The sequence below is a fragment of the Monopterus albus genome, unplaced genomic scaffold, assembly GCF_001952655.1.
Source record: "Monopterus albus unplaced genomic scaffold, M_albus_1.0 scaffold21.1, whole genome shotgun sequence".
Classification (NCBI taxonomy): Eukaryota; Metazoa; Chordata; class Actinopteri; order Synbranchiformes; family Synbranchidae; genus Monopterus; species Monopterus albus.
Window position 1 is genome coordinate 3,028,634 of NW_018127901.1, and position 8,226 is coordinate 3,036,859.

Here is an 8,226-nt window from a genome sequence, read left to right on the forward strand (position 1 = left end):
TCTCTGATATTTAGACACTTTACCTACTGGTTCAGCTCTAAGTCTCACTCATCAAAACACTTACATACTGTAGCTACTGCTGTGCTGCACACAGTGTGCGTACAGAAGCTGTGTACTTTTATTTTAAAGCTCTCCTCTTCCTCTTCCTCTTCCTGTGACACTACAGTAACTGAAATCAACCCTGTCCTATTGGCAGTATTGTTTTACATTTGAATTTTCTGTGGCTTTATGGCACGGGCACAGCCTGCCATTCACTCTGGAGAGAGTCAACTAATTCCTGGGTGACAGTATCAGCCAATCAGGATGCACCATGCCTGCTGCTGTGCACATCAGTGGTCTTCTTGGTGTAGCCACTCCTTGAGCTACAGCAAAAATAAACCATTTAATATTTCATTATTATGCTGAAATTGAGCCTAAAATAAAATCCTCTGTGTATTTGTGTATGAAAATCCTGCACTGCCAGTGAGAGACAGCGGAGACTTGCTATAGTATTACTCACCGAGGTTTGCTGCAGTATTACTGCACGCTCACACAAACACACACATGCACAAGGCTGCGCTCCGCTCCTCTCCAGTGTCGCTGTTGCTTCCAAACTGTGAGTTCATATTTCAGGCATGAAAGGCACACAGAGGCCTGGCCTAAGTGGTTTGGACAGTGACTCACAGACACACATGCCTCCTGCGTCCACCCTCCCTCCAACACACTGCTGCTTATACTCTCATTTGGTTTTCTACCTTCCTCCCCTGCTCTGCCACTCTCTGCTGCTGATCTCTGAAGTCAGACCATTCCTGTTCATTTTCTCAGTTGAGGATGTTCAAAGCTATTTTTGACCAAGTAATATATACACTCATTGGCCACTTTATTAGGGACACCTGTCCACACTTCAGTGCAACACTTCTCCCTCAACATCTGTGTTTATGAAAATGTTTCAGTGCACATTGTCATTATATTCAGAGGTGTCTCTATAGTTTTGTCCTCCCCAGCTGCATACTGTACATGAAAGGGTCAGAATATTAGAAACACCTTTAAATATAATGTAGTCCAGTACATCACCACCTTTAACTATGACCTCAGTAATAAATATATCATTGAATCTATACATTTACAACAATTTCACCAAAAACTGAAACATTTTGAGCTTCATAAACACAGATGTTAAGTGTTACACTGAAGTGCGTACAGCTGTACCTATTAAAGTGGCCAGTCAGTGTAGGTTATCGGCTTGTTCTGGTGCATCATATAATGAATGTCCACATTTCTTATTTTGTGTGATTTGGCTTCTGTAAAAATGCCGTTTTAATAAAGATACTGAGTATCAGAGTAATCCACCAGTGAAAACAGGACTATAATTTGATGTTTTATAAGTGAAAATACAAAAACCTTGCTGCTTTTCCTTGTTGTATATCAATGTAACTGGAATATATTTGAGCTTTGGAATCATTATTGTTACACATTTCATAGATTACATAACTTTTTCTCATTTTGATCATCTTGTGTTTCATTTCAGGCGTGATTGTCCCGTTTGTGGGAACATTTCAAATAGATTTGTTTTGTTTTAAAAATGCTCCTATACATATGACTTGGTAATGGTGGACCCAGTGATGTATTAGAGGCCACTGGTTTTGTGAGATACTTGCTGTGCAATCTTTGCAAAGTGAATGATGGCGACACCCAGCATCTCTTGCTTTGCTTTGGATCCTCTGTCTCTTTGTTTTGCTGTTCTCCACTCTTTAAGAACTTTATTACACTAAATATTTTATGTCTCTTCTTCTGCCTCTCACTTACTCTGCTGTTTTCAGCTGCGAACTCTGTGCCATCTAGATGCTTCTCTCTTCCTGTTCCAGTGAAGCAGTGACTCACACAGTAAATCAAAACTTCACTGTAACTTTTAGATGACTAATGCAAATAGAGGAGACCAGCTTTTCCCTTTCACCTCCTGTTCCTTTTTCCTCCGCCCATCACCTGCTTTCACCTTTGCATTCCTCCTACGCCCAATTCGGAGTGACAGCGACTAACAGAGGTGGACAGTAACAGTAGATTCAATTCATTTCCTGTGTTGTGAAGTACACAGAAAACTTTTCCTCTACATAAATTTAATTTCAGCCAACTGTCTTACATAATTTAATAAAGTGAAATTCTCCAGCTCTAACTTATACATGGTATCCATCAGCTGCATGATAAGAATGGCAGTGACTTTCAGACACCCTTAACAGTAGGTAGGGATGAAATCAAAAACGCAACTTTGCGATGACATTTCCCCCGTCTACTTTCTCCGCCCCCACCCGGGGTGTCCATGCACAGTCTCAATCCAGCTTGGATATGCAGTATAATCCTTCCTGCATTTCTGCCTGCCTCAGGGCCTCCTGCCTGTTTGACATGCCTGGAATATAGTACCTTTGCAGAGAACTAGGAGTCATCCAAGTCGGATGACCAAACCACCTCAGCTGACCAGAGCCCTTTCTGATCGTTCCTTCTCCTCACTCTGTCCCACAGCAGAGAGTCCAGACACCCTGCAAAACAAACTCATTTTGATTGCTGGAATCTGTTATTTCCCAGTGAAATCATCATTGTAACATCACCAGTACAGGAAATTTCAGGTATTTTTCAACCTCTGTCACGTCCGTTGCACTCATCACATCTGTTGCTGTGACCTGGGAAATGAAGACTCCTGCAAAACATATTGGGGAAACTACACAACCCTAATAAAGCTTTCGAAATAAACTTCAGGTTTGCATGAATAACTTAAAATGCTCGTCTCTAAGCCCAAACAAAAGTAAACAAAGACAGTTATGTCCTGGATTAACTGACACATTCATCTGCAAACGTTGGTTTGTTAACATCTATGAGACTGTGGGTCGCTGTCAGTTTAGTGTGTGTGCATGGCAGAGAAATGGTAAGTATGGGAAGATTTTGGTCCCTGTAAATGTTAGAAGTGCATGGATAAAACAATATAAACCATGCAGTTTGCATCAGCTCCATGTACATGATAATATGAGTTGTAAGTAACGGCTCTACAAGATTCCCTGTTTTTGTTTTCATGTGACAGTGGACCTACTGGTGGGTGTGGTCACCTCATGGGGATAAATACAGGTCATTTTCCCATTAGTCAGAACTGCAAAATGTCAGCCAAAGATCAGTACAGTGTCAACGGTTTTCCACAGGATGCAAACATCTGCATCATCATCTCCCTGCCTCTTCAGTTTCTCCACAACTCCAGCGGAGATAAAAAATATCCCGCACCTGTGCGACAGCCATAACCCATAAACCCCCCCACACACACACACACACTCACACACAGTTTTTCCCATAAGAGCAAACTAATCTATTATTGAGTTCACTGCTGTTATTTCAGGGCTGAAGGTCACCAGCATCAATAACTTTGCTGGTAGCCACCAGACCACCCCACTATCCACACACACAACTTGTCACATGATGGGAAGTCTTAGTGGCAAAGCTAGAGAGATGTCTGGGCTTCTTCTACACAAAGACAAAAGAAGGGTGTGGATTACAGGAGCAGACGGAGAGACTGGTTGGTAAAACTAATGTAACTTCAACTTTCCCTTTCTGATGAGAATCAGGATAAAAACCAGTGCACCCTGATCCTCTGAACTCCTCCCCAGATACCAAAGACTGGACACTGCTGCACCACAGAAACTGCACTTTAAAGTAGAACCAAAGGTTGACTTGTTGCTAGCAAATCCTGATTCAACAGGAAACAAGGCGTAAAGGTAGCAAACACACACACATACAATAAAACAGAACAAAAACTTTCTGGTAAAAGTCAAACATCAAAAAATCCCACTGACAAGCATAATTAAAAGAAAAGTATTCATTATTAGGATACTGATGACATCCTATTGCCCTGTATTTGGGCTGTTTATAGTATTTTTATAGAGGTTATACTTTATGGTACAGTATAATGTTTAATCCTTATCAGCACAGTTTGAATATGTTTTTTACGTTTGTATGAAGTTGTGTGGCTGTAGCTGTGCTACAGTGTGGCTAATGAAGTGAGACAGAGAGACACGTGCATGTAAAATTGAGTATAATATCTACATGTCAGAGGCTGTGTGTGTGTGTGTGTGTGTGTGTGTGTGTGTGAACATCACCATCTGGTAAAAAAGGGAAGAAGGTTCGACATCTGTCCACTTAGCTTCTGTTTAATATTACTACTACAACTACTACAGTACTGTACCGCAAGTGCAACTACTATTACTATGTTTTCTGTTGATAATACTGCTGTTGAACTACTACTACTGATAGCACCACCAGTACTTCTACTATGACATGACTGTTCCTACTACCAAGACGTTATTACAAACATATAAAAGGTGAGGAGGCAACAGATGGTGAAAACCTTGGTCAGTGTCGGACTTTAGACGACATTCCACAGCCACAGCTGTTTCCCAGATGCAATGCATCAGTGTAAATTCAATTTGAACTGAACTTCCAAACTTCTACTATTATAATGAATATCACATATGTTAATATGCACTGTTAATTTTAATATACCAACTGGTCAAACTGGGAAATATCCACTCAAGATTTACTCACTCATCGTCGTCACTTGGCATCACACCATCAGAACTGGTCCATATGGCAGACCTCCCAGTTCGTCAGACTTTGATCCTGACATTCAGCCGCTTGCCCGCCGGTCGTCTCTTCGCTCGTCTGTCAGACCGGAGGCTGTGTACATGCCTGGCCTGAGCTCTCAGTTGCTGTAACCTCTGACCCTGGATGTGTTGACCACCATCGGCACAGCAGTCCCCTTGTCAGCAAGAAACAACAAGACAAGCTTTTACACCTCCTCTCCTCTGACTTTACTTCGTCTCCTCTGTCTTGCCAGGGCTTGTTCAACATTTCATCAACATTTTACTCATCTGTTGTCAGTGTCCTGAAACTGTGACCCCTTCTTCAGCCTGGGCTTTTATCTGAGTAACCGTCTGATTTAGTTCAACTGTCTTAATGATTAGTTTTCAGCATTTCTTTTTTTTACACATTATGTATTGATTCTATACATTGGCACAGAAAAATAAAGTGACCCCTTCAGAACCAACTGTTTATGTATAAGTCTGGTAAATATTGTCAGATTGTTATCTAATGCTATGTCCAGACTACAGGCTGAAATGACATCAATCTGATTTTTTCTTCCCCAACGTGACTCAGATATGATCTTTTCACAGATGTGTGGACAAACCAGATCAGATCAGATCTGGGCCACTTGAATATGTGGTTCCAGATCTGACCCATATGTGATATATAACCATTTCAGTGCTGTTGGTACAGTCAGTTCGCTGTCAGTGAGGGCCAAACAGATACACCATTTGCTCTTCTGTTGTATTTCTGATGATACTGTGACTCATCTTATGTTTGCTTTAAAGCTAAACCACACTTGCTGTCACCACCGGCAACCAAAATCAACCCAGACCAAAATTAATTAGCATAAAAGCTGATAGTGACTTGGAACAACTGAGCTGCTCAGGGGGGCATCTGCTTGATAAAATACAACAGTTTAATGATGTTCCCAAGTGAATAAATTCTTTTAATAATTTGTTCCAGTTCTTTGGTTCAACATGAGGCCATGTGAGGCTCTCAGCAACCACTCAGTTTAATCTGAAAAGACAAGCAAAAGTACAACCAGTTCACATATCCACAGTAACACAACACCTACACACATACACATGTACACACTAGAACAAGACACATACACACACTTGTAATGGACCTGCACAAAAACACACACACACAGACTAATACACCAAAACATTTCTTAACCATAAACATGTGTATGCACATACACACTGTTCCAGCACACACATAGTGGAGTTAGGTGGCATAGGAAGGCCCTCGGGTCTAATGTATAACAGTACCGATCCATCTGGAACTAGGGCAGCGCACACACACACATGTTCATTTACATACTGACGTGAGATGTGACTGGGAAGCATATGGATATGTATACAGGTGTGTGGGCGTGTCCTAGCGCCTGCACTAGAAGCCACACCCCCTTCACTGTCTGTCCGTCAGCCGCTTTATAACCAAACTCCAGGTGAGGGACTTTGATCGCTCACAAACAGTTGTGGGTCCACAAGGAAGCTACTTCAATTAGTTTTAAATAAAAGCATAGAGCATTTACATTCATAGGAGCAGTGATGGAAAGCAACTAATTCACCACTTCAGTAGATTTCTTTTTTATAATTGTACTTTGAATATTTCCATATGATGCTACGTTGTATTTACATTTCACTACAACTCTGGAGGAAACACAGGTCTGTCGCTGCACTACATAAATTTGACAGCTGCAATTACTTTTCAGTTTAAGATCTGATATTAAAAAGAGATGTTTATATAACAAGTTAAAGATTTAACTAGCGGGCACCAAACATTCTGTCTCTGGCCTGGCATGTGTGGTGAGAGACGTCACTGAGGAGAGGATAGTTAAATGAAAATAACTTTAGTAAAACACTCAAAGCAATGAGGTTTATTCTTAATGAAACTGTACTTTTTTTGTTTGGCTCATGTCCCGTCCACTAACATGAAGGAAGCAACCAGCCACCGAGAGGCGGTCAACTCGCAGTGGCTTCACTTCTCAGAGCTGTCATGGCTTCCATCATATATACAGTCTATGGTTTGACTACAGTCTTTAAAAGGTGCAGCCAGGTCTCTCTCCTGCCAGTTTAAAACTGTAGTCAGTGTTGGTTTTAAGTTTCGTTCAACAGTTTTATATCTAACCTACCGGTTTCATGTGTCGAACCAAATATGTTACAACGTATGAGTGGCCGACTTGTTTCCCTCTCCAAACACACACTCGGTGACTTGTGACTTCATTAACACATTTGTAACAAATCTTTTCCAAATGAAAATTTTCAAACTAGGTTTTCCACCTTACTTAACTGAAATGTGGCAGCGTCCTTATTTTCTAGCTATAAAAATTGTGTGTGTGTTGTGATAGCCCATCACAAATCTACTCCCTACAGCCCCCCCCCCCTTCCCCTAGTGGTGACAGCTAGGCACAGCAAGTGGAGAGAAGAATAGCCAGAGGGGAGACCGTAACACTCACCCATCTTAAAGAAAGACAGATAAATAAATAGCATGTCAGACTATCTTGCTTTACAAACTCCAGCATCATCTGCCTGTCCCAAAGGCCTACCAAGCAAGGAAATGTTTGTCTTGTCTTGTATCTGCTGAACTTCTGTGGAAAAACACGGGACTGAAAGCACGGGATCCAAAATATTGCTGGTATGATGTTTCGAGAGCAACTGTTTCCGTGCTGGATAACAAAACTACACATTAGATACTGCCTGACATTAGCGTATAACAAATACATCCTGTGAATCTGTTATGAATCCAGGGTTTCCTTGGGAAAAAGTAAACACAGCAATTGTCTGTTGAGACATGACAGGACACTCTCTGCTATGTTCATTCAGCATGGTTGTCACATTAATTATCCTTTTATTTACTTAATACAAAACCTTTACAGCAGTGCAGTCCTTTAGAAAAATATTGCGGCCTAACTATTGTTTATGATAATGTGCAACTGGACTGACACGGGCCCACCGTTATATCTTAAGGTTGATATACTGGGTATAATAACAATCACTCTCCCACAAGTGGTCAGACAACACGCCAGCTCACAGCTGTACCTTCGAGGGTGGTGAAAGAAATTAGCTGAATTTGGGGTTGGGCCTGTGAAGTGTCATGTACGTAATTACGTAGCCTACTTTCAGTCATCTGAAGGAACAAATCTGTTTCTATTGTATTACATACAACAGACACAGCTGTAATCTTCACTTGTGATATACACTGTACTCGTAAACACAATACAGAACCGGCGTTTTACGCTTCTAGTCAATGTTCTTCCATTTTACACCAGGAACCACACTGGCTGTGTGTTGGGCTCTGGGCAATGCAAAAACACATGGGCGTTGTACACACTAATGTGTCTAATTACAGACCGCATGGCCTGAAGCTGCACAGGCTGCATAGATATTGTGCAACTCTTATTAAACTTACTATGTAGGTGAATATTTCCCTTATCACAACAAATCTTCAGTAATATCTGTCCTCTGTAATAAAACACCTGAGATAAGACCAGTAGCACAGCAATTAAAATAAGCTTTCTAACTAAAGAAGCTTTCAAATGTTCTCCAGCCAAACTGTTACACCGCCTGCTAACTAGGCTGGAAACAACAACTTGACATCATGTATTCTAGTGAAAGGGCATTT

The 8,226-nt window shown here is 41.2% G+C and overlaps 1 long non-coding RNA gene across 1 annotated transcript in view; it reads right to left on the reverse strand.

Moving 5' to 3' along the window:
- Nucleotides 1-4,609: 4,609 nt before the first annotated feature.
- LOC109956720 (uncharacterized) overlaps nucleotides 4,610-8,226 on the reverse strand; it is a 17,090-nt gene continuing 13,473 nt past the window's right edge. The window contains exon 3 of the long non-coding RNA XR_002274455.1: nucleotides 4,610-4,768. This is a non-coding gene — a long non-coding RNA (uncharacterized LOC109956720). The remainder of the gene's footprint in view (nucleotides 4,769-8,226) is intronic.